The sequence below is a fragment of the Perca fluviatilis genome, chromosome 2 (assembly GCF_010015445.1).
Source record: "Perca fluviatilis chromosome 2, GENO_Pfluv_1.0, whole genome shotgun sequence".
NCBI classification, from domain to species: Eukaryota; Metazoa; Chordata; class Actinopteri; order Perciformes; family Percidae; genus Perca; species Perca fluviatilis.
This window is the reverse complement of record NC_053113.1, coordinates 3,363,180-3,390,034: the sequence shown is the minus strand read 5'-3', so window position 1 is coordinate 3,390,034 and position 26,855 is coordinate 3,363,180. Positions and strand designations below refer to the sequence as shown.

General features: G+C 43.9%; 1 pseudogene; it reads left to right on the top strand.

The window, feature by feature from the left end:
- Positions 1 to 19,602: 19,602 nt before the first annotated feature.
- LOC120544830 lies at positions 19,603 to 24,722 on the top strand (annotated as a pseudogene).
- The last annotated feature ends 2,133 nt before the right edge of the window (positions 24,723 to 26,855 follow it).

The following is a 26,855-nucleotide window of genomic DNA, read 5'->3' as shown; positions in this document are numbered from 1 at the left end:
ATTGACTGTCAAAAAAAGTTGAAAAAGTCATGGTATAGAATGTCGAAAAAAATTTGAAAAAGACAGCATTGTGTGTCAAAGAAAGTGAAAAAACATAAAAAAAGAGTAAAATATGTCAAAAAAAGTTGAAAAAGTCATGGTATAGAATGTCGAAAAAAAGTTGAAAAACACAGGATTGTATGTCAAAGAAAGTGGAAAAAAAATAAAAAAGAGTAAAATATGTCAAAAAAAGTTGAAAAAGACAGTATAATATGTATATATTGTATGTATACAATACTATGACTTTTTCAACTTTAACTTTTTCGGTATACCTAAAAAAGAAAAAGTCATTATAGCATTGAAAAGTTTAAAAAAGTTGAGAAACAGTTTAATATGTCGAAAAAGTTGGAAAAGTTGAAAAAGAGTATAGTAGTCAAAAAATTAAAAAAATTTGAAAATATTCTTAGTATAGTATGTCGAAAAAAGTTGAAAGTCATAGTATAATTTGTTGAAAAAAGTCATAGTATAGTATGTTAAATAAAGTCGGAAAAGTTGAAAAAGTCATAGTATAGTATGTTAAAAAAAGTGGAAAAAGACAGTATAGTATGTCAAAAAGAGTTGAAAAAGTGAAAGTCAGTCAGACATAAGGCAATACACTAGACATTGAACCAATAGTATAGTATGTCGAAAAAAGACAGTATAATATATCGAAAAAAAGCGGAAAAACTCATAGCATAATATGTCGAAAAAAGTGAAAAAAGTCATTGTAAGAATGTCAAAAAAAGTGGAAAAAGTCATGGTATAGAATGTCGGAAAAAGTTGAAAATGACAGCATTGTATGTCAAAGAAAGTGAAAAAAAATTAAAAAGAGTAAAAAGTCGAAAAAGTGGGTGCAGGTGTGGGTGTGTGTGGGTGTGTGTGTGTGTGTGGGGGCGGTGTGTGTGTGTGTGTGGGTGCGGGTGTGTGTGTGTGTGCAGGTGTGGGTGTGTGTGGGTGCGGGTGTGTGTGTGTGTGTGGGTGCGGGTGTGTGTGGGTGTGGGTGTGTGTGCGTGGGTGTGTGTGTGGGTACAGTTGGGTGTGTTGTGGGTCCGGTGTGGGTGTGTCGGGTGTGCGTGTGTGTGTGGGTGCGGTTTTGTCATTTTGTGTTGGGTGTGTTTGTGTGTGTGTGTTTGTGTGGTGTGTGGAGTGCGTGGGTGTGTGTTGTGGGTCAGGTGTGTGGTGTGTGGGTTGTGTGGGTGTGTGTGTGTGTGGGTTGGTGTGTGTGTGTGTGTGGGTGCAGGTGTGTGTGTGTGTGTGTGTGGGTGCAGGTGTGTGTGTGTGTGTGTGTGTGTGTGTGTGCAGGTGTGGGTGTGTGTTTGTGTGTGTGTGTGTGGGTGCGGGTGTGTGTGGGTGTGGGAGTGTGTGTGTGTGGGTGTGTGTGTGTGGGTGCGTGTGTGTGTGGGTGCAGGTGTGGGAGTGTGTGTGGGTGCGGGTGTGTGTGTGTGTGTGTGTGTGTGGGTGCTGAGTTGTGTGTATTGCTATCTTTGTGAGGCCAAGCATGAGTTTTAGACCTTTGGAGTAGGGACCTTTTTACAAAGTGAGTACGGACATTTAGGCGGTCCTCACTTTATTTTCACTAATAATGGCCTCCAGAGGCTGTTTTTATGCTTTTCTCAAAGTTTCAGAGAGGTCCTCAGAGAAAATAGTAAAATGGAAGATTTCAAGTAGAAATTGGTGTGTGTACATTTTCTGCATACACACACTTTTGCTCTCACCCCTATGTTACACACGTGTACTGCATCTGAGCATTTTTTCAGTCAGCGCGCCCTTCAGCTTCAGACAGGTACTGCACCCTGAGCTACTCTGGCACTGGCCCCACAGCTTCACACAGTTACTGCACCTGAGCTACTCTGGCACTGACGCCCCAACTTCACACAGTTACTGCACCCAAGCTACTCTCGGGCTACTGGCCCCCACAGCTTCACACAGTTACTGCACAAGGCTAACTACCTGGCACTGCAGCCCCCACAGCTTCACACAGTTACTGCACCCAAGCTACTCTGGTTTCAAGGCCTTGTTTTACTATTCTACATTTGTCCAATGACCAACAGAGAGTGTTTATTATACTAAATACAGTTTAAGAAATTAATAATAAAGGTAACTGTAAGGATTGGACCAGGATTAGAAGAATTTAGGACCACAGGGAGCCACAAGGATGACCAAAGGGGAAACAAAAAACACATGACACTGCTGTTGATTTCTCTGCATGTAACAGTAAACCAGGTAATAAGCAAGTGGGACTCAAAGTACATGTACAATGTAGATATATCCACAGATTAAATTAGTAAGTAAAAAACAAAAACAAACTACTGTAGCATATAGGAAGCATTTGATTGGCTGAATTTGAATGTAGTGGCTATTTTGCCAATGTTATCAATAAAAACATTTTATTTATATCTGTTAAACTATATCAACATTTATTTCAAGTGGAGTGTATGTTTTTCTAAATATTAATACAGACATATTTTTTTGTAGTTGCTGATTTAACTATTCTGGGGATATATGCATGTTGTGAGGCATAAATAACCAAACTGTGTTAAACTATTTCCATCATATTTAAATAATAATATCTATTGACATGAATATATCAAATCCTTAGTGACTTAGTTTCAAATGAAGGCCTAAACATTTCTTTGGGCCTTTGACTTACTAGGGAATCAAACTACAACTAAAAACTAGAAATAGAAAATCATATTTCATCACAAAACCCAACACCACTTAATGTGAAGCTAGTTTAGAGATTATAGAGGGATGAACTCTTAGTAACTATTGTAATTATCTGACTTTTCATCTAATGACATACGTTTCATGAATTTCAATTTGTCCAATACTTTTTGTTTATGACAAAGGTATTACAAAATTACATTCCCATCAGCCTCAGTTGTATTTGCTGCTGTGTGTTAGTGCTAAGTGGCATGCTAGCATGCTAACATGCTAAACTAAGAGAGTTAAAACCACAAACATTAAACCTGCTAAACATCAGCATTTTCAGCCTTGTCATTGTGAGCATTTTAGCATGCTGATGTTAGCATTTATGTGTATTTATTGGTTTTATTTAACAGGAACAGTGGTGACTAATCAACACTGAGTATAAATGCAGGAGTTAGCCAAGAGTCGAGAGCTTAGATCAGGCGCAAGTCAAGCCTGACCCTACCGAGCCTGTGCATGTTGTGTCCAAGGTCTGGCCCGAACTTTACATTCATATGCCGGGCCGACGATTTCAACCCAACACTTTTTAATTACGTGGGCCGTTATAATGTTTCTCAACTACAATTCAGAGCTTCTGTTTGAACTGAGAAATCTGTTTAAAATGATCTTAATGAATAATGACAACAAAGCGACGCATGTAAAACTTCGCTGTTAGTTTTATTCCAAGATGGATGGATCATGAAATGGATTGAATGAGAGTAGAAAAAGCACTCAATGCATTTCTCTTTGAGGGCTTGCCACGGCTTTACCGCCCTCACAGGGAGCCTATAGCGGAAGTAACAAAGGGACGTTGAGGCTGACTATCATTATTTCTACCGCGAGCCTGCTTCATGTGTCTGTTCATCTTCCACTTCTCCCGTTTATCAGCTGTCAAGGCTGAGCAGAGTGTACTATAGCCTAATGCACATTCGACAAGACCGCACATATGCTTCGTTAAACACTACTGTTTAAAATGGTTTCCATACCTCCGACTTTCCACCAAACTTGCTCAGAGGTAATTCTCCGTTTTCTTTTATTCTCTTACATTTCAAGCTCCATGTTGCGCTAAAGCTCCACAATACAGCCCAGCACGCCGGTGTGATAGAGGAGGAGACTCGCATTACACATGTTGCATTTGTAACTGAAGTCCAACTTGCGTAACTTTTGGACACATTTGTTACTTTGGCCTAAATATAGCTTATATAGATAATATTTCTGATTATGGGCGTAGCTTTCTCCCCACCAATTAGGCTAATAAAGTATTAATGATTAAAAAAAAACACAAATGCTTGATCAAGGACCTGGCTGTCGCGAGGATAGTGAAGCGAAATTGGGCCGAGATTACGGCTCAGGCTCGGAGCAAAGATCTAAACTCTAGCCAAGAGGCTGTTTTCATCTTTAGTCCAGGGACTACTAGAGCAAGGTAGGAGGCAAGGTAACATCTGTACAGGTACCAGATGTTACCTTGCTCCTACTCATAAAGCACACCCCTCATAGAGCTGCTGTAGAGCCTCTTAGTCTGGTTTAATCTGGTACTAAATGTGCTTTAATCAAAGGTATACGGCTTTATTATATCTGCAGGGAAAGACTTGAAGTACATCTCATTTTTCTTCCATAATTCAATTAGTTATTGTTCTCCTACACTTGCACAACTTAAGTTAATATAATTTGAGATATGAATGATGCACCTCTCAGTAGGATACAGTGACAAAGGTGTAAGAATAGACAAATTAGTTATGCTTACAGAAAATGACTACCTTCGCCTCAGTTGTCCCCAAACTGTTTTGCTGTCCCTGCTCACATTATATTAGATGCATGGAGCAGCACTGTAGCCTAACAGATCTCACAATAGCAAGTGAGCACAATATTGTATTGCTACTGTTTTTAAAAAATCGTTTAATTAATTTTCTCAGTTAACACATATTTAAGTATGCCGTTGAAAGAATATGCGCTTAAGTTTCCCCCAACACCTGAGACGGAGAATTTACGGTACAGTAAAGTACAAGCGTCTCAATGGGAGTCTGATAGTCAGGGGCTACTGAAGTAAGTGGCAGCTCCGGTATTTTGACAGTTAATTGTGGCATCACTTTGGGCAGCCAGTGGCTGACATGTTTGCCTCCACAGAGAATTATCAGTGTCCTGTATGGTATTCCTGGTGAGGTAACTGGAGTGGGACAAACTAGCAGGCCTCCCTCTCACATCCTGTGCAGACACTGGAGCCTCTCCACAGCTTTATCATTCAGTGTTGCTGTTTATTTTTGTAGTAGTACTACAGTAGAACTGTGGTGATAATTATTGATGCTTTTGTGATTTCCAACCCCTACAACCTGTAAAACAGACACAGAGAGTCAGAGGTGAACAGCAGAATATTGTTGAGGTTCTCTCCTCTGCTGCAACTCCCACTTAATTAATGGCCCATCAGGAGGAGGGGCGCCTTTGCGTCTCTCTCTTTTTTCTTCATACACACTGCAGAGAGCAGGTGACCTGAACTCACAGAAAGCTGCCCTTCCCCCCACCTGCAGAGTGGAGCTGAAGCTCAGAGCTGAGGTGAGACAGGAGGAGCATGACCAGGAGGTCATTATAATATAATTATATTTAAAAGTAAGATATTATAAAAGTAATATCTCATTATACAATGAGATATCCTTTATTGCTTAAGTAAAAGGTCTGAGTACTTCTTCAACCACTGATATACATACAATAATATATATGGTTAAAATGTACTTTTTAAAGAGCAAAACTTCAATGTTAAATTTCTTATTTTGCAGTGATAGTTGTGAATCTTGTGCAATTTCCAACCCTGCAGACTATAAAACAGGCCATTAGAGTCAGGGAGGGGATGCTGCTGGGGTTCCCCTCCACTGCTGCAGCTCACTTAGTGTGGAAGCCCCATCCAGGGGGAGGGGGCCGCTCCCCTGCTCTCTGCCATACAACACTGCAGAGAGCTGTTGACACCAGGTGACCTGCACTCAAGGCAGCCGCACTTCCCCCCTACCGGAGGAGAGCTGAAGCGGCTGAGAGGCATGAGGACGGAGGAGCATGAGACCAGGAGGAGCATGAGACAGGAGGTCTCAGGCTACAGCCTCCTGGTCGTGGAAGGAGACAGTACAGCTGCACGCTGCTTTTAAAAAACTGGAGTGACTCAACTAAGGAAAAAGACAAACTTTTAAACTGTTTCTGTGCAGGTAAGATTTTAACTCTTAAACTCTCACTTATTTTAGCTTCAACACGTCAGTTAATGTGGGTTGTAATAAATTGTAACTACTAACAATTGTTAGGCAGTACATTTTTTATATCTATGTGGACATTATGGATTTAGAGGGTTTTATTAGAGTTGTTTTAACAACATTGCAGTGACCTACCTTTTAAAAGTCAGTTGTATCTTTTTCTAAAAAAAAGAAAGTGGACACATTTATAACTCCATTTAGAACTTGTTAAATGGTTCAAACATTTTTATATCCTAATCTGATTTGTTTTTCAAGAGACTTTTGTAGTTTGTAGAACTATTTAAAGTGACAGTGTTTTTATAGAAGAGAAGGGGTTTTCCCTCATAGTGTTTTTTCCACCAAGTGTTTCATATGTGCTTATAACATGCTATAGACTTTAATATCTTAATGAGGTTTTTGGGGGCTGTCACAGATATTTGTAGAGGGAAAAGAGTGTAATGCAACTATTGGTGGCAAGCAAAGTTGGTAGTCTCAATTGTAAAAGTAATACTTCAAGTTCAAATGTAGTTATAAGAAACTACAGCAGAGAACTACACCTTAGAAACTACACTGCAGTTAATGCTTAACAGTTATTTTTATTTTGTTAATCAATTGGTAGCTTCGTAGCTGTGCTCTCATGGCTTGTTTGATAAAGTTTTCAATCTTCTTTTTGGTTTTAGTTCGAAGTTGATGGCGTGGGACAAACACAGGTATGTACCGTTATAAAATCTTTACTCTATCATGTTGTTGACTTTTCTCGAGAACAGTTGGTAGGAACGATTTTAAACTGAAAAGTGACAAAAAAACGACAACACATAATACAAACAGGATTTCACATATTTTGGCACTCAGAAAGCAGGTTCAGTGAAAACTCTGAGTTTGTTAACCTAAGGATAAGGGGAAACTCCTGGGTTTTCTGGTTCCAGAAAGAGAGGTAACTTTAACCTCAAGGATTCAGTTACTATGGTAACCTCACCCTTTCAGAGTCAGTTACTACTATGAGTAACTTTGAGCCGCGTGAACCTAACCCTAGTCGGGAGCAGGGTTTCTTCTAGAAACCCTCGAGTTTCTCCTCAGTCTCCTCCCTCGTTGAACCCTCTTTCATGTCGTCATTCATTCATTTCAGTCAGTCTGTAACAGGCAGCATTTTAGCGCAGTTTCCATTGTGCCGGAAAAAAAAACTGTTTATTAACCATGTTAGGGCAGACTATACACCACGGTGATAACGTTAGCACAAGGTTGGTTCACCTGCACAACAACACTTATAAACTTCTGGCCGTGATCACCCAGAGGGTTGCATATTGTAGCAGGGGACTTTAACAAGGCATCCTTAAAGTCTGACTACTCCCCAGCTTTTTTCAGCATGTGGATTGTGTTTACTAGAGGGGAAGAACACACTAGGCCATGTATACTGTAACATCAAGAAAGCACTACAAGAACTGCTCTTCTCTCCCTCACCTGGGCCAGTCAGATCACATCCAACTACTCCTGGTCCGCCATCATCACGATCACATCCAACTCCGTTCAGCTGCATCGTCACACATCCAACTACCTTCGCAGCATCGTCAGATCACCCACTTCCTGATGCCAGCCATCGCAGATACACCACACTTGAGCCACATGCATCACTCAGATCATCAACTACTCCCTACGCATGTCGTCCACCACCTCCACCGTCCAGCATGTCGTCAGATCACATCCACCCTGCCAGCCTGCATCGCAGATCACATCCAACTACTCCTGGTCCCAGCAGCGCGGTCAGGATACATCCAACTACTCCTGATGCCAGCATGCATCAGTCAGATCATAACATCCAACTACTCTACAGATGCTAGCATGCGCATCAGTCAGATCACCATCAACTACCTCTGATCCAGCGACACATCAGTCAGATCACATTGACCTTCTCCGATTCCAGCATACATCAGTCGATCACATCCAACTACTCCTGATCCCAGCATACATCAGTCAGATACATCCAACTACTCCTGGTGCCAGCATGCACCAATCGTGCAGATACATCCAACCTCTTCCTGGTCAGCAGCCATCAGTCAGATCACATCCAACACCTGATCCCAGCATACCACCGGTCAGATCAGGTTCCCAACCTGGGGTCGCGCACCCCGTACACCAAAATCACAGGGTGAAGTCTTTACTAGTTGATGCTGGGATAAATAAAATAGGCAGGTTAAACAGTAGATAATACGGCATGCCTCTACAAAGTGGCACTCCGCAAAACTATCCATTTGCTGCATACAATTGGAGCGGGCGGACACGGCCACAGGAACCGGAACCTCCAACCAGGGACCCATGAAAGGGTTGAGTGGTCGCTGTGGCGCTGCCCCAGCTGCCTGGCTGCTATCAATGTACCCTTACACCACGGCATCACTATTTTATGAATGAAACATGACTGAGAAATGTAAAAGTCCTGATAACTTTGCTCTGTATCAAAAAGAAAGTAAGGCTCTATCTCCACATGGATTACCTCAACTTTGGTTTACCCGGCGAGGCTCAGCTTTTCTCAGACATGTAAGTAGGGGAAGCGAAGGGGAAGAAAGGTTGGGAACCACTGTTGTAAAGCTACCATTAAACACTCTCTGTATGTGACTATCTACCAAGCCATGCAGTGGGTTTGAGAACATTAATTCACGCTTTATGTCACTTGATGAGTTTTGAAGCAGGAATTGGAGCTGTGTGCCCTCAGGATTGGAAACTCACAGTACATATACCTGAGGCACAAAACAGTTAAGATCTGTGTTCCAGAGTTATTTTATGGCTCTTTAAAGAGCAAAAGAAATCAACAAATATTTTAAATATTTTAACAGGTTACCCACCATGTAATCATTGGCAGCAATGACCGGGTTTGTCAGGCTACTCGAGGTGACATGAAGAGGCTGGTGTGACTTGAAAGTAATACTTGAATTGCATACACACTGCTCTCTACATAAGCTCTAGCAATACGACAACCACGTCTCTCTCTATTCTTTTGTCTTTTCTCTTTTTTGTCTCTCTTTTCTTTATTTTCTCTTCTTTCTTTTCTCTTTTCTTCCGTTTATCTTTTCTCTTTTGTCCATTCTTTCTTTAGTCTTTTGTTTCTTTTGTTTCTTTCTTTTCTCTTCTCTCTTTTCTTTTCTCTTTTCTTTCTTTTCTCTTCTCTCTTTTCTTTCTTTTCTCTTTTCTTTCTTTTCTGTTTCTTTTCTTTCTTTTCTTTCTTTTCTCCTCTCTCTTTTCTTTTTTCTACTTTTCTTTTCTGTTTTCTTTCTCTTTTCTCTTCTTTTTTTCTCTTTTCTTTCTTTTCTCTTTTCTGTTTCTCCTTTCTCTTTTCTCTTGTCTTTTCTGTTTCTTTCCTTTTCTCTTTTCTCTTTTCTGTTTCTCTCTTTGCCTTCTTTTTTCTTTTCTTTCTTTTGTCTTTTCTATTTTCTTACGGTTCTCTTTTCTTTTCAATTTTTCTCAATTCTTTCTTTACTCTTTTCTGTTTCTCTTCTCTTTCTTTTCTCTTCTCCCTTTTCTTTTCTCTTTTCTTTCTTTTCATTCATTTCTCTTTTCTTTTTCTCTTTTCACTCTTTTCTGTTTCTCTTTTCTTTCTTTTCACTTTTCTTTTTCAGTTTCTCTTTTCTGTTTCTCGTTACTTTCATTTCTCTTTTCTCTTTTTTGTCTCTCTTTTCTTTCTTTTCTCTTTTCTTCCATTTATCTTTTCTCTTTTGTCTATTCTTTCTTTAGTCTTTTGTTTCTTTCTTTTCTCTTCTCTCTTTTCTTTTCTCTTTTCTTTCTTTTCTCTTCTTTCTCTTCTTTCTTCTCTCTTCTTCCTTTTCACTTTTCTCTATTCTTTCTTTTCTCTTTTTTGTTTCTCTTTTCTGTTTCTCTTTTCCTTCTTTTCTCTTTTCTTTTCTTTTCTTTCTTTTCTCCTCTCTCTTTTCTTTTCTCTTCTTTCTTCTCTGTTTTCTTTATTTTTTGTTTCTTCTTATTTTCACAGCCGCACCCACAAACACAGATACACACACACGCCCTCACACACACACACACACACACACACATAACCGCACCGACACACCCACACACCCACACACACCCAGACACACACAAAATACACACGCCCTCACACACACACACACACACACACACACACACACACACACACACATCCACACCGACACACCCACACACACCCACACACCCGCGCACACCCCGCCACACACACCTACGCCCACACCCACACACAACCGCACCCTCACCCCCACACACCCATACACACACCCACACCCACACAGATACACACATACACACACACATGCACCCACACCCGCACCCACAACCACACCGACACCCACACACACACATCCACACCGACACACCCACACACACCCACACAAACCCGCACCCAAACACACACACACAGATACACAGATACACACACAACCCTACACACCCGCACCAGCAACCACACAAACATACACACACAGATACAAACACACACCCGCACCCACACACACAAATACACACATACACTCACACGGGGTGCGGGTGCGCGTTTGTATCTGTGTGTGTGTATGTGTGTGTATCTGTCTGTGTGTGGGTGTGTCTGGGTGTTGGTGCGGGTGTGGGTGTATGTGTGTATCAGTGTGTGTGTATGTGTGTGTATCTGTGTGTGTTGGTGCGGGTGTGTGGGGGTTTGTGTGGGTGTGTGTGTATGTGTGTGTATCTGTCTGTGTGGGTGTGTCTGGGTGTTGGTGCGGGTGTGGGTGTATGTGTGTTTCAGTGTGTGTGTATGTGTGTGTATCTGTGTGTGTGCGTAAGTGTGTGGGTGCGGGTGTTTCTGGGTGTGGGTGCGGGTGCGGGTGCGGGTGTCCGTGGTTGTGGGTGTGTACGTGTGGGTGTTGGTGTGTGTGTGTGGGGGTCTGTGCGTTTGGGTGTGGGTGCAGGTCTGGTTGTGTGTGGGGGAACATGTGTGTTGGTGCCGGTGTGTGGGTGTGGGTGTTGGTGTGTGTTTTTGTGTGTGTGTGTGTGTGTGTGCGTGTGTGTGTGGGTTTGTAGGTCTGGGTGTGTGTGTGTATGTGTGTGAGTGGGTGCGGGTGTGTGTATGGGTGTGCCAGTGTGTATGTGTGTGTGGATGTATGTTTGTGTGTGTGTGTGCGGGTGTGTGTGTATGTGTGTGTGTGGGTGTGTGATTGTGCATGTGTGTGTGTGGGTGCGGGGGTGTGTGTGTGTGTGTGTGTGGGTGCAGGTGTGGGTCTATGTGTGTGTGTGGGTGTAGGTGTGTGTGGATGTGGGTGTGTGTGTGTGTGGGTGTGGGTGTGTGTGGCTGCGAGTGCGGGTGTGTCTGGGTGTGTGTGTGGGTGTGGGTGTGTAGGTGTGTGTGGGTGTGTCTGTTTGTGTGTGTAGGTGTGTGTGGGTGTGTGTGTGTGTGTGTGTGTGTGTGTGGTTGGGTGTGTGTGTGTGTGGGTGTGTGTGTGTGTGTGTAGTCTCTCCGGCTGTATGTTCTCAGAGGAAGGCTGTACTTCTCTGGCCTCAGCTCTGAGATCCAACCCCTCCAATCTGAGAGTGTTGCACCTGAGCTACAATCATCCAGGAGACTCAGGAGTGAAGCTGCTTTCTGTTTGGAGGATCCAAACTGGAGACTGGACACTCTCAGGTATGGACGAACACTTCTTTTGTCACTAAGAAACTTTGGTTCATGTTTATTGGAGGATCTAAGTGAAGGTGTATTACAGTGGTTCTCAATCTTATAACACAAATATTGATTTTTATTTATTCATTCAGATATTTATATGTATTCAAGGTCAGAGGTCTGGAACGATTCGATTGGCATTAACAAAATAAGATTTTATCAACTTACATATCACTTTTATGCAACATACATTCAAGTTGAGTACTCAACTTTTGTAGTGATACAGGTAGCTGAAATTCGGTGCCAGTACCAAACGGGACCTTTTTTGGTAACTTTTCTATAAAAATAATTTATGTAAGGTGGAAAATAAGCCAAACCTATTTATCCTATTTACATGTCATTTTTTTAGACCATTTTACACACCAAACTAAATAAAACCCCTCCAAATCTCCAGCCTGTCTTTCACCAGGGCATAGAGAATGTTGTTGTGCATGTCTCAGAGTAAAGCCACCTACACCATAGGTGGCAAAACCGCTCTGTGCTTGCCGTTTCATTGATTTCCTACGAGGAGGGCGGTGGCGCCCAACTATGCACTGCTCTAACCCTGGTGTCGCGAACCGCTTGGATTTTATGCTTTGCGCTGTGCTCAAAGATCAAATTATTTCAACTCTGACCTAGTTGCCGCTGACCTTTCAAAGGCGCAACCAATACAATAATGGCATGTCGTTACTTAGCAACGGGAAATAGCTTCCATGCCACCCTTGATGATGTTTACCTGCACTGCGCTTTGCTCTGCGCGCTACCTAGCTGTGCGGAGAGAGAAAATCACGTATCATGTGTAGGTGACTTATGTAACATACCGTGACAGCTTTAGCAGCATTGCCCTGACTTTGACTTGAAAAAGCTGCAGAGTCAACTTAGGCTGAATCCCATTCCTCCCTTTAACCCTAACCCTTTGTCTTATCCCTAGCCCTTGTCCCTTGAACCAAGTGGCAAGGGCTAAGGGTGAAAACATACCCCTATGAAATGGGACACCACTTGGTTACAGTTATGTCACCATACAGTATGATCACAAACTTCCAAGATACTGTCTGCAAGTGTGTGTATGTCTATTGCATGGGTTTTGAAAAGTGTCATATGCATGTATATATTTTATAGTTCTTTTATGTTCACTTTGGTGGTGTATATGTTCTTATCTGTGTGCTACTTAGGTTTGTCTGCAATACATATTTTTAAACCCACTGCATGGTGTGTTGTATATCTGTTTCAGTTATCACTGTTTTGAATGTCATTGATGTTCAGAAACACTTTCTTTGTTAATAAAAATCTGTCTTTATTGCCCAATAAAGTAAACACAACAGGCAAAAACATTATATAAAAATACATTATGTTACAGAACCATTATCAACTATTAAAACCATAACTTACATGTCACACACACACACATAAATAGGCACTCACGCAAGACCACAAAAAACCTACAGTTATTCAGAAATTCCAGCCCACAGCTGATGCCTGTTAGCCAGTAACCTTTCCCTCCTGTATCATAACCAACAACAATGTACAGGTACATGAACAGGTATGCATTACAAATGATTACAATAATACAGTACCACCAATACAATAATGACTGGCTACAACATGAACGCATGACTCACTCCCATAGTTGCTTTGCAGCATATTTTTATTTTAGAAACTTCTGCTCGTTTTCAGCCTGAAAGTGGATCAGCTGCTGGGTTTCCTCCTGCGTCCCTGTGTGATACAGGACGGTATATGTAAAGCACTAGCGATGTCTCCAAAGCAAATAGTGTTATGCACTGATATCAAACGAAATTCGCTGCTAATGGAGTTTAGTTAACACTGTAGACATGCATGGAGTTCTTTCAAGGCAGAAAAATGCAGGACTGTTGTGCAAATACGCAATGCAGCGTTAATGTTACCGTTACCGTTAGCATTAGCATAGCAAGCTAGCGATTTTTAAAAATGTTTCAATTACAAATATAGTTGCCAATATGTATGTACAGGACTGTGTAGAGCACTAAACAAGACTGTCGTATTTTTTAAATCAATTCTTTAAGCCGAAAATACTTACATTTATGGGTCTCTCTGGTCAACGAGGCAGCCATGTTCCTTGTTGCGCAACATCTCTGGATACCCCTGCTGGCCAAGTGAGCTTGCGTCCTTACTTGGTCTGAAGGGACCTCTGGCCCTAACACTAGACCCTAACACTCGATCAAGATGAGGATTGGGACAGCACTAGCTCTCACGTGAACGCGCACAACAAGGGTTAAGGGAAAGGGTTAGGGTTAAGGGGAGGAATGGGATTCAGCCCTAGTCTCACTCCGTCCCATTTCACACTATGATGGTTAAACCTTGAAATCATCCACAGCTCTGGAGTATGAAGTTTATTTTGTCTTTGTTTCTTCCTGCAGGGTGGACCATGGTGGACCGCAGAGACTTATACCTGGTCGGAGGAATTGTGAGTGTGTTTTAAGTTTGCTCTAAGAGAACTCAGTTGCGTGTTACACTAGTTTAACCCCTTCCTGGTGCTGGAAGTATAATATAAGATGAGGTTAGTTATTATTTCAATGTTTTACTGAACAGGATCCTGAGTGCTTAGCAGTTAATGGTGAATTGTCTAAATCTCCATTTACCAGTGGATGTTATTATTATAAGCATAAGTAACTATAAAGAAATAATCAAGAAACAGTAGCGTGGTGCATCCACTATGGATCTATTTAACTTACACACTATGAGCTATATCGGTATTTCCCCACAAACAAATGTCAAGTATTTTAAATGTAAACTGTAGTAAAATGAAATGTTCAGGACAGAGAAGTAAAATGTATAACGCAAAGTAATGTATTATACTATTCTGGTTTCTCTTTCTGTGTTGTATTCAAATATTTAGTCTTAGTCGTTTTTTAAGATATCACTTTGTTATTCATAAACATCTTTATTGCTTTTACAGTCTCAAATAAAACTAAACACGTCTCACGCTACTCCACAAACTGAACACGTTGATCCAACAGAACTAATAAATACATAAATACATTAATCAACAGTCGAGCCAACAGAAAGCTTTGCTTCTTTATTTTTTATTCACACAGAAGTTGTTGTGTTCAAGTGGCGTTTAGTTTTCTTCTCTGGATGTTTTTAATGAATAAGTGTTGAAAAAACTCACAGTTCATAAACACAACACGGCATAATTAATGTCACAAAGTTGTTTAAGAGGTGAATAAAGTGAGATGAGGTAGATTTATCTTCCAGTTCCTCCCTGATGGGAGACCTGGTATCAGATATACGACACATACGCAAACATACCATGAATACTCATTTTTCAGACATAAACTGGTATTTCTATAAAGTCAACATCAGCTAATACCAGTTTTAGAAAGCAGATGGTTCAGAGCTGCTTTGTGCTGCAGTAGAAAAAGATGTGACAGTTTTATTAGTGAGACCAGTGTTTCCTTTATGATTTATTTTAGCAGTGGGGGAAAGTCCGAACTCTTCCCCGCTTCCAATGAAATGGAAATGACACTTTGCTGCAACAAGAGTTACTATATAGGCCAACTTTGATCTTGACATATAGGCTAAGCATTCTGTAGCAAATAACAAGAAACCCACTATTAATATTAATTACATTATCTTAATGCAGTGAAATTACTTCAGCATGTAAATAATGCACCTAAAATACAAACGTTCTCCGACATGCACTCTAACAATGCAGCCCTATTTCTGATACCGTGGGGGACAGAAATGTTGCCGTGGGGGACCGCCACGGTCAAATCAACATAGAGGAAACACTGGTGAGACTTTATTCAGTTCATGTTTCTAAATTTGGATCATCAGCTGTCATCATCGGATCAACAAGGACAAGAAGCTGCACGTTGTTGACATGTTGACTCTCGTGTTCACTAACTGTTCATGGTGTTAGCACTGGATTGTTAAACATCACTCACAGCTGAATATGAATTTAATGATAGAATGATTTTCTTTCAGTTATTGTCAGTGACGTTGTTAATAAATCATCAGATGATAACCTGCAGCTGTATTGTGTCTTGTTCTCTCCATCAGATGTCTGTGAACTGGAACTGGACAGAAACACAGTAAACAGAAAACTCAAACTGTCTGACAACAACAGGAAGGTGACATGTGTGAGAGAGGATCAGTCATATCCTGATCATCCAGACAGATTTTACGGTTGGGCTCAGCTGCTGTGTAGAAATGGTCTGACTGGTCGCTGTTATTGGGAAGTCGAGAGGAGAGGAGAGGTTTCTATAGCAGTGAGTTACAGAGGAATCAGAAGGAAAGGAGACAGTAGAGACTGTGGGTTTGGATGGAATGATCATTCCTGGAGTCTGAGGTGCTCTGATGATGATGGTTACTCTGTCTGGCACAATAACAGAGACACATCCACCACCACCTCCTCTTCTTCTGACAGAGTAGCAGTGTATGTGGACGTTCCTGCTGGCTCTCTGTCCTTCTACACAGTCTCCTCTGACTCACTGATCCAACTCCACACCTTCAACACCACATTCACTCAGCCTCTTTATCCTGGTTTTATGGTCTTGTCAGCTGGTTCCTCAGTGTCTCTGTGACCTCTGCAGGACTGAGAGTCTCTCCTGTGGACAGAAACCCTGACTGAAGATCAGCTGCTGAAATCAAAGTTCAGTCTGTTCACCGTCACACACACTCTGCACTGTGAAGCAGATCTGAGACTCAAACACATTCATCTGATTTCATCATTCAGGAGGAGAGGAGACAGTGATGTTCATTTTACTTTGTAGTTTGAATTGAGGATGAAAAAGTATAAAATGTGTGCGCAGTGTGCGATATGTGAAAAAAACAGAGGGGGGGTTAAGTTAACTGAACTTGACGTGAAAGTATAACCGGCGCATCTGTTTCATATCATTATTTATTCCATACATGTGCACGGCTCTGTTCATCTGTCTCCATCATTACACACAAGTGAACTGGCATACATGGCATACATGCAGGTATGGGAAACTGTAATACCTCAAATATAACAACCAACACTATTACCGTAATGGATTGATAAGAGTGTTATCAAAATGAATGCCTGAATGTGGTTTTAAATCTGTTGAGGTGTGTTCAGACTGAAAGCAAAGACAGTGAAGACGTCATACAAAGTCAGAAAATAGAAAGCAAACTGTTTCCAGCAGACACTAAAGAACGATGGAGCAGCAGGAAACAGACCAGGTCAGATAGTAAACAGCTGATTTATTCATCTGACTTGTAGAATAACCTCAATGATTGAATTGTTTAAAATGTCTGGGAATTACACTGCGTGGGTTACAAATGTGTGGGTTACACTGCAAATGGCTAATAAAGTGAAACTGTATCTGAATGTGAAACAACTAAATGCAAAATTAATGAAATAAAACAAGGCCACATGCTGATTATTTGTGACTTGATTTGATAGATTTATTCTTCCTGTTGTGTATGTGTTAAAACTTCTAATTAAAAGGTAAAATTTCTATCCAATTAAAGTTCTGTTGTTGCCGCTGACAGACTCAGATTATTATTCTAAGTGGCTGACAACATTATGGAAGGATCCCTCCAGAGATAGAGCTTTTAGTTAAAGAGTAAGATCCTTTTAGTTTAACATGAAACAGCCTGAAATCACCATCCCCAAACTCCACCAGACTCCATGTAAATAATCAGGACTTTTAGCGTGTATAGAGCCAGCATATTTCCACCAGACTCCATGTAAATAATCAGGACTTTTAGCGTGTATAGAGCCAGCATATCTCCACCAGACTCCATGTAAATAATCAGGACTTTTAGCGTGTATAGAGCCAGCATATTTCCACCAGACTCCATGTAAATAATCAGGACTTTTAGTGTGTATAGAGCCAGCATATCTCCACCAGACTCCATGTAAATAATCAGGACTTTTAGCGTGTATAGAGCCAGCATATTTCCACCAGACTCCATGTAAATAATCAGGACTTTTAGTGTGTATAGAGCCAGCATATTTCCACCAGACTCCATGTAAATAATCAGGACTTTTAGCGTGTATAGAGCCAGCATATTTCCAACAGACTCCATGTAAATAATCAGGACTTTTAGCATGTATAGAGCCAGCATATTTCCACATGTAAATGGGTGAATTAAGGGTTTATTTCAACCAAACCAGAGTGGTGATTGTTGTCGGAACAGTTTATATATATATATTTTCTTTTTCTACTATAAATGAAGTGTGTTTAATAATCATGAGACTGATATTTTATTTAAATCGAGTCTGGTGGAAACATACATTTAACCCTTGTGTTGTCCTTTGGGTCAGAAGGACCCGTTCAGTTTATTTGACTTTTTGCATTGGCCTGGCGTTGCGCTTCGGGTCTTTCTGACCCACACGTTATTCCGTGGTATTTCTCTGCTACCGCGGCCCTGGCCTTCGGGTCTTTCGCACCCATACGTTATTTCGTGGTATTTCTCTGCTACCGCGGCCCTGGCCTTCGGTCTTCTGACCCATACGTTATTCCGTGGTATTTCTCTGCCGCTACGGCTTGGCCTTCGGTCTTTCTGACCCATACGTTATTTCGTGGTATTTCTCTGCTACCGGGCTCTGGCCTTCGGTCTTTCTGACCCATACGCGTACCTGCGGTATTTCTCTGCTACCGCGTTCTGGCCTTCGGTCTTTCTGACCCACACGTTATTCCGTGGTATTTCTCTGCTACCGCGGCCCTGGCCTTCGGGTCTTTCTGACCCATACGTTATTTCGTGGTATTTCTCTGCTACCGCGGCCCTGGCCTTTCGGTCTTTCTGACCCAACGTTATTCCGTGGTATTTCTTCTGCTACCGCGCCTGGCCTTCGGTCTTTTTGACCCATACGTTATTCCGTGGTATTTCTCTGCTACCGCGCCCTGGCCTTCGGGTTTTCTGACCCATAACGTTATTCCGCGGGTATTTCTCTGCTACCGCGGCCCTGGCCTTCGGTCTTTCTCGACCCATACGTTATTTCGCTGGTATTTCTCTGCTACCGCGGCCCTGGCCTTCTCGGGTCTTCTCTGACCCATACGTTATTCCGTGGTATTTCTCTGCTACCGCGCCTGGCCTTCGGTCTTTCTGACCCATACCTTATTTCGTGGTATTTCTCTGCTACCGCTGCTCTGGCCTTCGGGTCTTTCTGACCCATACCTTATTCCTGGTATTTCTCTGCTACCGCGCCCTGGCCTTCGGTCTTTCTCTGACCCATAACGCACCTTTATTCCGTGGTATCCAGGGGACCCGGCCTGGCCCGTAGTAGTAACACAGAAATGGTAAGGGAGAAAAGGGGGAAAGAGACAAACCTCATCCTCGTCCTACTAAACACTTTTATTATACACACTGTTCACATTCGTCTTCTTGTTTTTGTCATCTTTGCTTCTTCTTCTTCTTTTGGACCTTTGTACTCTTTGTACTCGGTTCAGCGGCCGGTTGTGACGCCGGCATGGCCCGTTGTGTGACTCTAAATTTGGAGCTGCATAATTTTCTCAAACACGCGGAACAAGAGGCAAGCGCGGCACGCTCAGCATCGCGGCGGTTTCTGCGTGATCGAGGTATCGGCAGCACGCGCTGCACGCCAGAAAGCACGTGAACACGCATAGCACGTGAGGCACGCGCGGCACGCAATGTCCCCCAAGTGGAAGAGATGGAAGAAGAAAACACAAAAGAGGAAGAAGAGGAAGAAGAAGAAGAAGAAGAAGAAGAAGAAGAAGAAGAAGATGATGATGATGACCACAGCGACTCTGCCGAGGAAGACGAATGGTCATCCGGCGGGTGTGCGTCAGAAGACGACAGAGACAAACACGACGCCGCGGACGGAGAAAAAGACTGCCACGGAGAAAAGGACTGCCGCGATGCCGCCGGCCACGACGCGGGAGAAGAGGACTACGACGCCACTGACAACCGAGACGAACGAGGACAAGAACGAGGAGAAGACATGGCAGCAGCAGCCCAAGAGGGTGTACGGCAAAGGGAAGAAGAAGAAGAACAAGAAGAAGAACAAGAAGAAGAACAACAACAACAAGAAGAAGAAGAAGAAGAAGAAGAAGAAGAACAACAACAACAACAACAAGACAAAGACAAAGAGGGCCAAGACGAGGAGGAGCAGGACGAGGAGCAGGATGAGCAGGACGAGGAGGAGAGCGAAAGGTTCGTGTCCAAAAACGGTGAAATAGAATGGTCCTCGACGACGTATCATCCCCGACGCCCTCGACCTCGCCGCCACGCCGCCGAATACGAAGAGGAGGAAGAGGACCAACAACTGGACGATGAACGACAACAACATGACCAAGACGGCGACGACGAGGAGCAACAACAGGCTCCAGAGAGCCCCGGACCCACCGAGTACGCGACCACACGCGTCCGAGACATACTCTCCACGTTCGACCTGTTGGTCACGCGGCGCATACTAGAGATCGCGGTGACCGCCACGAACCTCGAGGGCCCCAGGAAATGCGGCAACGACTGGAAAATGACGGACGCGACGGAGCTGCGCGGCTACCTCGGGCTGCTGCTCCTCGCCGGCGTGTACAGGTCCCGAAACGAGGCCCTGGAGAGCCTGTGGCACGAGGAGAGCGGCAGGGCCATTTTCCGCGCCACAATGTCGCTGAAGCGATTCCACGCGCTCTCGCGACTGCTGCGATTCGACGACCGCGAGACGAGAGGCGCCAGACGAGCCTCGGACAAACTGGCGGCCATACGAGACGTGTGGGACGCCTGGGTGCGGCGTCTGCCTCGCCTCTACAACCCGGGCCCCGACGTGACTGTGGACGAGCAGCTGGTTCCCTTTCGAGGTGAGTGTCGTCGTCGGGTCTGGGAACTCGCTGGCCATCGGCGGCGGGGCTCAATCCGAGCGCGCCGGCTGGATAAACAGCAGCAGCAGCAGCAGCAGCAGCAGCGGCGGTTGTCTTTCACAGAGTGGTCGGATAGAGTGGTCGGATAGCTTGCAGCGCAGCCCTCCCACAGACGCTGTACTGCTACATAATGTGTGCGTGTGGCCACCTGACCAGAGTTTGGTTTCTCCGGCCGCTGCTGCTGCTGCTGCTGCTGCTGCTGCTGCTGTTTATCCAGCCGGCGCTGCTGCTCAAAAGCCCTCCAAACGGACGGGAGGTTGCCCGACTCTCGACCCTGTGGTGCGATACCCCGTGAGTTTACAATGCTTATGTGTGTGTGTGTGTGTGCGCATGCGCACACGGATGTTTTTAAATTTTTATTGTTCTTTTGGTATCCTTGTTTATTTTATCTCTTTCTGCTTCTCATTTCGTCTTTGCACTCTGGTTCCTCTCCCCCGAGTCCTTTCCCTTCCTCCTTCTCATTCTCCGTTTTGACGACACCGACATCGCGGTCACCAAGGTCGATGCTCCTTCCGCCAGTACATGCCCAGCAAGCCCGCCAGGTACGGACTCAAGTCGTGGGTGGCCTGCGACGCCGGCTCCAGCTACGCGTGGAACATGCAGGTCTACACGGGCAAGTCTGTGAGCGGCGAGCCCGAGAGGAATCAGGGCGCCCGCGTGGTGATGGACCTGACCGCGGGCCTGCGGGACCCGCGCAACGTCACATGTGACAACTTTTTCACCTCCTACGAGCTGGCCCGGCGGCTCCTCCACGAGAGGCGCCTCACCGTGGTGGGCACGATGCGCAAAAACAAGCCCGAGCTGCCGCGCGCCTTGCTCGACACCAAGGGCCGCGCGGTCTTCTCGTCCAAGTTTGCCTTCACGCCCACCGTCACGCTGGTGTCCTACGTGCCCAAGAAAAACAGGAACGTGGTGCTGCTGAGCACGCTGCACACGGGGGACGCGCGGGTCAGCGCCTCCAGGGCCGCCAAGCCCGACATCATCCTGCACTACAACAGCACCAGGGGCGGCGTGGACAACCTGGACAAGCTCGTCGGCACGTACAGCTGCCGCAGGAAGACGGCGCGCTGGCCCCTCGCCGTGTTCCACAACATTCTCGACGTGTCCGCCTACAACGCCTTTGTGCTCTGGCGAGAGCTCAGGCCCGAAAGTGGCTGCGCGGCAAGCTCAACAGGCGCAGGGCTTTCCTCGAGCAGCTGGGCAGGGCGCTCGTCACTCCGCTCATCGAGAGACGCTCGCATCTCCCTCGCGACGCAAGCGTCTGCCGCGCTTGTCCAAGCCGTGGCGGCGAGGTCAGGCGCGCCCAGGTCAGGCACTGGTGTCACGCGAGCCCGACAAGACCAGCGAGGAGACGACGACGAGGAGGAAGAAGACGATGAGGAGGACGACGACGACGAGGAAGCGGAACCGAGAGTGCCCAGCAAGCGAAAGAGGTGTCAGCTCTGTGCAAAGAAAAAGGACCGCAAGACACACACCGTGTGCGGTGGCTGCCAGAGATACATCTGCAGGAGCTGCACACGGTCCTACTGCGCGGACTGCGTGAGGCAATAGCCTCTTGAGTCGCGCGGCGGTTTGAGCTTCGTCGGTGACTTTCAAATAGTAGGCCAGGGTCCCGGGACCCGGGGACGGAGGCGAAGCGTGTGACATGGAATAACATAGAATAAGCGAGGGTCCCGGGGACCCGAAGGACAGAGGCCGCGAGGCCAGTAGCAAATGCATAGAATCACAATAAGCCAGGGTCCCCGGGACCCGAAGGACGAGGCCGCGAGGCTAATACGAAACGTGAATAAACTAAACAAGTTCCCGTGACACGAAGGACAATACAAGGGTTAATAGTGTTTTCCTTAAAAACGCATATCTTTGGCTATGTTTAGGCCTTGTATCCACACTACTCCGGCATTTCCGCGACCCTTACGCAAAAACATTTGGAAACGTTGATCAACCCGTTTAAGTTTGAAACTTGCAGGGTTGCGTTGTAGTTTGTACAGGCAGAAACTGAGAACTTTGGAAACGAATGCAGACACCCACGTCAGTCAGTCTTATCGGTTAGGTAAGCTAGCATGCCTTTCAGTAGCAGTTCCACCTGATGGTTGATCCAAGCAAATAAATCCCTGGGCTTACTTTTCGCCCTTGTTGTTCTTTCTCCAAATTATTAACATTTGACTAACATAATTGAGCATATTTCAATGAAAAATATTGAAATGTTTATGTAATTCTTTTACTCTCATTGTTGTTCTTAGCCTCATTGTTCTTACCTTAGCTGAGCCACAACCTCTTAGCCTCATTGTTGTTGTTTTACGTTTCTAGATACGTCTTACGTTACGGACACATAGAGTCGATAATTGGCCGTTGGACAGTCTGGCGAGGTCAGTGACTCGAGTCTGTTCGGTCGCGTTCGCGGCTCGTCCCGAGGGGCCGTCAGCCTTCATTTTGGCCGATGTGACATGAGAATGAAAATGACAGAGTCAGCAACTGCATGGCCTATTTCTCGCTTAAAATGTTTTCATAAACACGTTTCGGTGAACTATTTTAGTACAACACGAGATCGTATTCTGAACAAGCCGCCATGACAGTCTGTCTTTGAATTTGCGGAAAACAGACCCACGTGGCACCGTTCGGTCCAATCAGCTGCCGGTTTTCATTTTTTGGGCAACAATACAGATTAGCCCCGCCTGCTGTTATGGAGACGTATACGTCTCGTCTCTTTGGTGTTTTCTGAGGCATTTCTTTGACCAACTCGGGGAGACTGATCAGTCCAACTGCCTTTTCTGCCGACGGTTGGCCGTCTGGTTGGTGTGTAAGCAGCTCAAAGCTCTCTTTGATAGCAGGAACATGCTCAGTGCTGCTGGAAAACTTTTGTCTTTGTTGGACTTTACCCATTCTGACCCTCTTTTTCTTAAAAACGCACATATTATTCTATGGTAAGGCCTCGTATCCACACCACTCCGGCTAACAGTAGTGTCGATGTAGCCTTGGTAAATAATTAAGAGGTAGAATATTCTCCCCGTCGGGGAATCGAACCCCGGTCTTCCGCGGCCAGAGCCGTGAATAGTAGGGCTTAATTCTCTTAACTTTTACCATTCATTCTCTATGGTGTGTCTTAAACTACGGCTGTCATATATTTGTGGCCACAAGCTGGATTTCGGGGGCGCTGTTTCCCCCTGTGGATAGAGTTAAGGAGAGCCTCTTTTTTTTCCTTGTTTCCTCACGGTGACAGACGTCGCATCACAGACAGAGATAAAGTGCACAGAGTTTTTGTCGATATACGGTGTTTTTTCAACTGTTCTGTCGTCTTACAAGCTGTCAACTTATCAAACGTAAGTATTAAATTAACGTGTCTCCGTTGTATATATGGGCAAACTGTTGTTATACACTGTTAGTTGTTTTAGGATTGATTGACAGGTTCAAACTGTTGTTTACTTAGCTAAGGTAACGTTAACGTTAGCTAACAATAACGTTAGTACATTCATGTTTTTCATGTAACGTTATGTACATGTCGCGTTTACAGTGTAACGCATTTGCAATGATGTTACGTTGCACATCTCTCTTACAGACATTGCTATTGTGCTTTCTTTGACTCTTTCATAGTGTTTATTTATTTACAAACCATTAAACACAGGCACTGTAAATATGTTGCTGCTACATACGTGTTTCAGAATATTTTCAATGGCTAAATACTACAGTATGTCTAAAATGGGGTTAAATTGATAATAGGTTGAACACAGACACTTTGTTCTATCTATCTATCTAGTTATCTCTCTGTCTGTCTAGCTGTTACCTAGTCATTAAAAAGGCTGATTAATGTTAACATGAATAACTGTTTATAGTATGACTGTCTTTTTAATTATTACTATATAATATGGATAATATTTAGCTACAGTCGTGTTTCAGGCAATTCTTGTGTATATTTTCAATAAAATAATACAGTTTATGTCTAAGATGGGGTTTATTTGCTATGGCAAACAGCATATAGAATTATTGTTAATAGATTAATATGTGAATAATACATTTTGATCGATCGATCTATCTATCTATCTATCTATCTATCTATCTATCTATCTATCTGTGCTGTTACTTAGTCATTACAAATGCTGATTGATGTTAAAATAAATAACTGTTTATGTAACAGTATGACTATATTTTGATTATTAATATATAATATACATTGTGTTTTGCTGTGCACAGGAGATAATGAAGAAGACAACCAACTTCTTTCCCGGAAAGACTATGGTGTCTTTCAGGAAGGGTCCATCAGGCCATCTGCGGCAGGATCCCTCTGACGAGGCCATGCGGATCAAAAGAACCCTTCTCTTCAGGATCCCCCCCTCAGAGACATGACCTGGTGAAGACCAATGCTGTCACTGCAGTCTTTTGAGCGGGGAGGGATGTGTCCGACCGACTGGAGGTGATGGGGGAGTATGTGCTGCAGTTTGGCAAGGTACAAGGGTAAATTGTTTAGGTGGCTCCTGGAAAACGATGTTACCTACACCATCTACCTGATGAAAAAGGTAGAGGAGGAGGAGAGAGATGGGACCTTCAACCCTCAGGGACACAACAAGGACAGCCTGCTGTCATTTCTGGAATATGCCAGGAGCTTCCAGGAAATTAGGGACCTCAGGGAGTATCTAGCTTCCAGGCTGCCTGCGCGCCACCAGTGGCATCAGAGGGGGACAATACTGTCGGCTTTGGAGCCAGGGCAAAGGACACCTGGAGGCAGATCTGGGAGAGCAGGGCAGATGGATATGCTGCCTTCATCGAGGGAGTAAAGTGCATCAAAAACAGCAAGATGTACAACCTGCAGCAGTACATCCTCAAGCAGCAGAGGGCTGAGTCTGGGGAGTCCTGCCCACCACCTGCAGGAGTCTCCACTACATCAGCTGCCCCTACACCGCCTACATCTAGCACTCTAGGTCAGTACACAAAAATATGCAAATACAGATTTTTAGTATTTTATGAACCTGACACACAATAAATGTTATTGTTTAATCTTCTAGCGATGGAGGAAGATGAGGAGTTGGAGAGGGGGATGCTGAATCTGTCTCCCTGTAAATTTGCCACTGAACTAAGTAGGTGGAGATAGTTTAATTAACAGAGTGTTTTTTAAACTCTTACTGTTTACGATAATACTGTAGTCTAATCTAGTAGTCACCTGTGCTTTCAGGACCAGCAGCAGTCTCCAGAGCCCCGGCTGTGTCTCCACCAACAGGTTTTTCTCCATCAGTGTAGAGGGAGGATTCTGTTCTCAGCAGAATCCTCCTGCTATTACTGTTCTCCTTCAACTAGTTTGTTATTTTGGCCGTGTTCAGGCCTGTTCTGATGCTTGTGTTCTCTTACTCTCCCACTAACCTAAGGAATTAACAGGTCAGCGATGATGGTAAGTGTTTTCTTTTTTTTTGCATGCTTTTTCTCAGGCTGTCATTCAAGGATTTGGCAATTTTTTGCCATGCCACATCTTTGAATGACAGGCAGTGTGCTTAGTATATATTAATATTGTTTCTGTGCTTTACCTGTTTTCTTAAAAGCATTGTGTTTTGTCATTACAAATAAATAGCAATTCAGAATTTAAGTTTTTTTTAGTTTTCAGTCTGTACTCACAGTTTCTTAGAGAGACAACAGGTAAAGACACATTGTGAAGCATAAACAGACTTGACTGTGGGAGGAAAATGACACTGAATTGTTTTTACAGCACACAGGACGGAGCCAACAGCTACTGTTTCCAGACCTGCCGAGCCTGATGACTCCTCTGGGATTGTTGCTTCTGTGAAAGGTTATTATATTAGTTCACTTCTCACTTCAAACTGTACTGAATGTTGTGTGACGGTATCATGTTATGTGACCAAATTGTTTGCCCCGTCGTCCAAGCGGCCCGCTGCCGGTCCCTCCTCAGCTGCTCCTCGCCCCACAGCTTGGGGGTAGAAGAACAGCGCCCCAATGTGTTGAGACAAAGTATGTTGTCCTCCTATACTACCAGTGTACCTCACATCAGTTTCATTCTGAAAATCAAATTAATATTTCACTGTCTTTTATATATATTACTCATGATATATGTCATCTCCCACTCTACTTTGTTAGAGCCTGGGATAACATCAGCTCCATTTCTTCCTGAAGGTAAATGCTTTATTTTCTTGAATGCTGTGAGAAATAATATCTTATTTTAATGAGTATGTCTCACTTGCCTTTCCTGTTTTTATCTCACCATCCTAGAGTTACCATCAGTGGAAGCACAGAGAGACACTGTCCCTGATGAAGGTATACATTTCAGTAACACTGTTATAACCGTAGCAGTCTTAATATAGAGCTCTCTTTCTTTTCTCTGACTGTGTATATGTTATACTCTTTTACAGCTCTGCCAAGTCCAGCACCGTCTGTCCCTTTAGATGTCCCACACCAGCCTGCAGCCTCTGTCCCTGGCTATGCTCAGGATGTAGCGCAGTGGAACTGCTCCCACCAGCAGAAAATTTGGATGAAGAC